The sequence below is a fragment of the Pelophylax lessonae genome (assembly GCF_965119305.1).
Source record: "Pelophylax lessonae genome assembly, chromosome: 2".
Classification (NCBI taxonomy): domain Eukaryota; kingdom Metazoa; phylum Chordata; class Amphibia; order Anura; family Ranidae; genus Pelophylax; species Pelophylax lessonae.
The window spans coordinates 739,836,909-739,844,193 of NC_138769.1; positions in this window are offsets into that span (position 1 = coordinate 739,836,909).

A 7,285-nucleotide genomic window follows, 5' to 3' on the forward strand; every position below is an offset into this window, starting at 1 on the left:
ACTGTCACATTCCCCCCGATCCCTCCATAAAGAGTACCTGTCACTCCTATTACTGTCACATTCCCCCCGATCCCTCCATAAAGAGTACCTGTCACTCCTATTACTGTCACATCCCCCCGATCCCTCCATAAAGAGTACCTGTCACTCTTATTACTGTCACATTCCCCCCGATCCCTCCATAAAGAGTACCTGTCACTGCATATTACTGTCACATTCCCCCCAATCCCTCCATAAAGAGTACCTGTCACTCCTATTACTGTCACCCCCCCCCCCGATCCCTCCATAAAGAGTACCCGTCACTGCCTATTACTGTCACATTCCCCCCGATCCCTCCATAAAGAGTACCTGTCACTCCTATTACTGTCACATTCCTCCCCGATCCCTCCATAAAGAGTACCTGTCACTGCCTATTACTGTCACATTCCCCCCGATCCCTCCATAAAGAGTACCTGTCACTCCTATTACTGTCACATCCCCCCCGATCCCTCCATAAAGAGTACCTGTCACTCCTATTACTGTCACATTCCTCCCGATCCCTCCATAAAGAGTACCTGTCACTGCCAATTACTGTCACATTCCTCCCGATCCCTCCATAAAGAGTACCTGTCACTGCCAATTACTGTCACATTCCTCCCCGATCCCTCCATAAAGAGTACCTGTCACTGCCAATTACTGTCACATTCCCCCCGATCCCTCCATAAAGAGTACCTGTCACTGCCTATTACTGTCACATTCCCCCCGATCCCTCCATAAAGAGTACCTGTCACTGCCTATTACTGTCACATCCCCCCGATCCCTCCATAAAGAGTACCTGTCACTCCTATTACTGTCACATCCCCCCGATCCCTCCATAAAGAGTACCTGTCACTGCCGATTACTGTCACATTCCCCCCCGATCCCTCCATAAAGAGTACCTGTCACTGCCTATTACTGTCACATTCCTCCCGATCCCTCCATAAAGAGTACCTGTCACTCCTATTACTGTCACATTCCTCCCCGATCCCTCCATAAAGAGTACCTGTCACTGCTATTACTGTCACATTCCTCCCGATCCCTCCATAAAGAGTACCTGTCACTGCCAATTACTGTCACATTCCCCCCGATCCCTCCATAAAGAGTACCTGTCACTCCTATTACTGTCACATCCCCCCGATCCCTCCATAAAGAGTACCTGTCACTCCTATTACTGTCACATTCCCCCCGATCCCTCCATAAAGAGTACCTGTCACTCCTATTACTGTCACATTCCCCCCGATCCCTCCATAAAGAGTACCTGTCACTCTTATTACTGTCACATTCCTCCCAATCCCTCCATAAAGAGTACCTGTCACTGCCTATTACTGTCACATTCCTCCCGATCCCTCCATAAAGAGTACCTGTCACTGCCTATTACTGTCACATTCCCCCCGATCCCTCCATAAAGAGTACCTGTCACTGCCTATTACTGTCACATTCCCCCCGATCCCTCCATAAAGAGTACCTGTCACTGCCTATTACTGTCACATTCCCCCCCCCCCCCTGATCCCTCCATAAAGAGTACCTGTCACTCCTATTACTGTCACATCCCCCCGATCCCTCCATAAAGAGTACCTGTCACTGCCTATTACTGTCACATTCCCCCCGATCCCTCCATAAAGAGTACCTGTCACTCCTATTACTTTCACATTCCTCCCAATCCCTCCATAAAGAGTACCTGTCACTCCTATTACTTTCACATTCCTCCCAATCCCTCCATAAAGAGTACCTGTCACTGCCTATTACTGTCACATCCCCCCCCCCTTCCTCCATAAAGAGATCAACCCCAGAAATCAATTTTTTCCCCCCAAAAAAAAAAAAAATACATTTTTGGTGTGCCCGGAGCAGCGATAAAAAGGCAGACATTGCAGCTGCAGGTAGACTCATGGTTGCTCTATAGAAGTGATCAGCTGGGTGATCATCTGCATGGGTGTCCTGTGCCCCCCTCCCCCCCATAAGAAGGCCCCATTGATGTATGTTGGGACACAGCTGCTGTGACCCTCCAGCAGCAACAATAGACCCCACCAGGCAACAATAGGACCACCCCAGCAACAGCAAACCCCCCAACGAACAACAAGAGACTTCCCCTGCAACAATAGATCCCCACCAGCAACAATAGATCTCTCAGCAGCCAGCATCAATAGACCCTTCAGCAGCAACACTAGACCCCCCAGCAGCAATAGATCTCCCAGCACCAAATACCCCCTCCCCCCAAGCAACAATAGAGCTCTCTGTAGCCAGCATCATTAGATGAACCCCAGCAACAATAAACCCCTCCAACAACAATAGACTGCCCCAGCAGCAACATATCTATCCAGTAACAATAGATCGCTCAGCAGCCAGCATCAATAGACTCTCCAGCAGAAAAACTAGACCCCCCAGCTACAAATACCCACCGCCAAAACAATAGACTGCCCTAGCAACAAAATATCCCTCCAGTAACAATAGATCTCTCAGCAGTCAACATAAATAGATCTGCCAGCAGCAGCAGCAATAGATCCCCCTGCAACAAATACCCCCACCAACAATAAATACACCCCACAGAAGCAATAGATCCCTGGCAACAAATACCCCCGCCAACAGCAATAGACTGTCCCAGCAAAAAAATGCCCACTAGAAATAATAGACCTGTCAGTGGCCAGCGTCATTAGACCCCCCAGCAGCAATAGATCCCCCTGCAACAAATACCCCCACCAACAACAATAGACTGCCCCAGCAGTAAAATATCCCCCCAGCAACAATAGAAATCTCTATGCAGCCAGCATCAGTAAATCAACCCCAGCAAAATAGACCCCACCAATAACAATACAGTACAGGTGCTGCCCCAGTAGCAAAATATCCATCCGGCAACAATAGATCTCTCAGCAACCAGCATCAATAGATCTCCCAGCAGCAGGAATAGATTCCCCCAACAACAAATACACCCCAAGAAGCGATAGATTCCCCCAGTAACAATTGATCTCTTTGCAACCAGCATCAATAGATCAACCCCAACAACAATAGACCTCACCAACAACAGGAACAAATACCCCCAGCTGCAATAGATCCCCCTGCAACAATACCCCCCCCCCCCCACACACACACACACACACACACACACACAACAATATATGGCCCCCGCAACAAAATACCCACTAGCAATAATAGATCTGTCGGCAGCCAGCATCATTAGACCCTCAAGCAGCAATAGATTCCCCTGCAACAAATACCCCCGCCAACAACAATAGAATTCCCCAGAAGCAAATCCACCCCCCCCAACAACAATAGATATTTCAGCAGCCAGCATCAATAGATCAACCCCAGCAACAATAGACCCCACCAACAGCAATTGATCCCCATCATCAACAATTGATCTCTCAGCAGCCAGCATCAATAGACCCTCCAGCAGCAACAATAGACTGCCCCAGCAAATACCCCCCAACAGCAATAGATCCCCCTGCAACAAATACCCCAACACACAACAATACTCTGCCCCCGCAACAAAATACCCACAAGCAATAACAGATCTGGCAGCAGCCAGCGTCATTAGACCCCTCCCTCAACAGTAGATCCCTCCCAACAACTATACATCCTTAAGCAGCCAGAAGAATTCGACCCTCCAGCCCCCGTTACCAGTACAAGCGCCCGGTTCTGGAGTGCTGCGTTCCCTGCCAGTATGAGACGTGGGCCCCTGAATGCCCGCAGGGTGTGTGTGAGAACCCCGCACCCACCTGTCCTATTGGGACATGGCGCACGTGCAATCACCTATAGATCTATGAAATAGGGGGGACCTACCTAATCTATACAATCAGGCAGACTCTTGCACTGCATAGTCTCAGTAGATCTCAGTGGGGATTGTACAATCAGATTGGATCATGTGTGGTGAAGTGGCCATTCATTATACAATCTCTGTTTACCAAACGTGTGGACATATCTAATCCATCCATCCATTAATCTTGTAGTCAGACAAGCAGACCCCAGCACTGTATGCTTGTCGGTAGATCTAAAGGAGATTGTACAATCAGATTGTGCAGTTTATGGGCAGCCAACAGCTCTGCAGTACAAGGAGCAGCCTGATTGGATACACTATGAATAGAGAGTTTAGGGAGCTCCTCTTACCAGCTGACAATAAAGTTGTGCAGAAAAGATGGATTGGGTGAGGTTGGGGGGACTACAAGTCTCAGAAGGGGCGCAGAGTTGGCAGTTTCCTGAGGGGGGCGCTATGTACTCACCTGGGCTGTACAGTGAGTGATCGGCACACGATGGGACCGCAGAGCTTGGCCTTCTCACCTGCAGGAATCCAAATCCAAACTTTCCTACAGCCGACACAGGAGGAGCAATCAGACCCATGCACAGCCCCCGCCCTAAAGAGGACCTGTCAGCCCACACCACACCTGTGTGAGAAACCTCAGCCGCAAACTGCTGACACCCGGGTGCAAAAACATGACTTACAGCAAAGCTGATTGGGCCCAGAATTAGGGGGGTACTGGTATATCTGGGGCCCAATAAAACCTTGGAGCCCCCCGGGTGATTCGTTAGGGCAGTCCATTCCGCCAACGCACCAAAACCACCAAAAAAATAAATAAATAAATAAATTAGGACACGCACTATGATTGCACTACACTGCAACGCACAGTGTATTTCCCTGCAATCTGGAGCAATGCATGTGACACCAATGATGGGGCACTATTCCTCCCACTGACACCAATGATGGGACACTATTCCTCCCACTGACACCAATGATGGGACACTATTCCTCCCACTGACACAAATGATGGGACACTATTCCTCCCACTGACACCAATGATGGGACACTATTCCTCCCACTGACACCAATGATGGGACACTATTCCTCCCACTGACACAAATGATGGGACACTATTCCTCCCACTGACACCAATGATGGGACACTATTCCTCCCACTAATACCAATGATGGGGCACTATTCCTCCCACTGACACCAATGATGGGGCACTATTCCTCCCACTGATACCAATGATGGGACACTATTCCTCCCACTGATACCAATGATAGGACACTATTCCTCCCACTGACACCAATGATGGGACACTATTCCTCCCACTGACACCCATGATGGGACACTATTCCTCCCACCGACACCCATGATGGGACACTATTCCTCCCACTGATACCAATGATGGGGCACTATTCCTCCCACGGATACCAATGATGGGACACTATTCCTCCCACTTAAACCAATGATGGGGCACTATTCCTTCCACTGATACCAATGATGGGGCACCATTCCTCCCCTTGACACCAATGATGGGGCACTATTCCTCCCACTGACACCAATGATGGGGCACTATTCCTCCCACTGACACCAATGATGGGGCACTATTCCTCCCATTGACACCAATGATGGGGCACTATTCCTTCTACTGATACCAATGATAGGGCACCATTCCTCCCTATGATACCAATGATGGGGCACTATTCCTCCCACTGACACCAATGGTGGGGCTTCCTTCTGGGACAACAGCCATGCAGACCAATTTGATGCAGTGTGCGGCATATGGTCTGAGCACTGACAGGCTGACCACCCCACCCCTTCAACCTCTGCAGCAATGCTGGCAGCACTCATACCTCTATTTCCCAAAGACAACCTCTGGATATGACGCTGAGCACGTGCACTCAACTTCTTTGGTCGCCCATGGGGAGGCCTGTTCTGAGTGGAACCTGTCCTGTTAAACCGCTGTATGGTCTTGGCCACTGTGCTGCAGCTCAGTTTCAGGGTGTTGGCAATCTTCTTATAGCCTAGGCCATCTTTATGTAGAGCAATAATTCTTTTTTTCAGACCCTCAGAGAGTTCTTTGCCATGAGGTGCCATGTTGAACTTCCAGTGACCAGTATGAAAGAGTGAGAGCGATAACACCAAATGTAACACACCTGCTCCCCATTCACACCTGAGACCTTGTAACACTAACGAATCACATGACACCGGGGAGGGAAAATGGCTAATTGGGCCCAATTTAGACATTGTTACTTAGGGGTGTACTCACTTTTGTTGCCGGTGGTTTAGACATTAATGGCTGTGTGTTGAGTTATTTTGAGGGGACAGCAAATTTACACTGTTATACAAGCTGTACACTCACTACTTTACATTGTAGCAAAGTGTCATTTCTTCAGTGTTGTCACATGAAAAGATGGAATAAAATATTTACAAAAATGTGAGGGGTGTACTTACTTTTGTGGGATACTGTAAATGCATTGGTATGTACAGGGCCACTTATAAGGGGGTAGCACTGGCCCTCCAGTATGGAATGGGGTCCAAGCCCCATCAGTTCAACAGAGGGACTCAGGCAGCTTTATGGTGCAGGCAGTTCCCCCTCTCTGCAGCACAGCTGGCTTCTCTGTCTCGCTCCCTCCTGCAGGCTGTCAGCTGCTACAGGGGAAGCCACAAGAGGATCGTTTTCAGGGAATAACCCCCCTCCCCCCCTTCTGCTGCTCCGATCACCCCCTCTCCTGTCTCGGATCCCTGTCATCTGCAGTTTTGATCCTCCTTTGTTCCCCCCATGTTTATTATGCTTCAGTTTGTAAATGAACAGGGAGTCTCTATATAGAGTGCTTCCTGTTTATTCATTCTGTAGCAGCTGAGGCTGCAGGGAAAGGATTGGGGATCTGTGTCCTCAATCATTTTCTCTGTCTCAAAAGTGATAAAACAGGGTTCTGTTTAGACCCCCTGATATATACCCAAAGTACTGTAGTCCTCCACAGTTTACTATGCTTCAGTGATGAAAGGACACAGGAGTGATCAGTACCAGTCGCTCACTGTGTCCATTCAGGAAAAGCAGGGGCTGCTAAATATGAAATTTTTACCACCCCCTTCCCCTGCTTTCTATCCTGAAACATCCCCGTGTTCCCGCAGCAACTGATGGCAGAGGAGAGAAGGGAAGCTGGCAGCACTGCAAGGAGGGGGGGGGGGCACACAGGGGGGGCCCAACAGCACATAGAAGGGGCCACAGATCCTAGAACAGATCCCCCTGCAGTGTAGAAGCTGGCCTTTCTGCTCAGCAGGTGTACAGACCCGGGAACTCAGCACAGGGATGGTGGGAACCCCTCATAATGGGCACAGCGGGTGTACAGACCCGGGAACTCAGCACAGGGATGGTGGGAAACCCTCATAATGGGCACAGCAGGTGTACAGACTTAGGGACTCAGCACAGGGATGGTGGGAACCCCTCATAATGGGCACAGCAGGTGTACAGACCCGGGAACGCAGCACAGGGATGGTGGGAACCCCTCATAATGGGCACAGCAGGTGTACAGA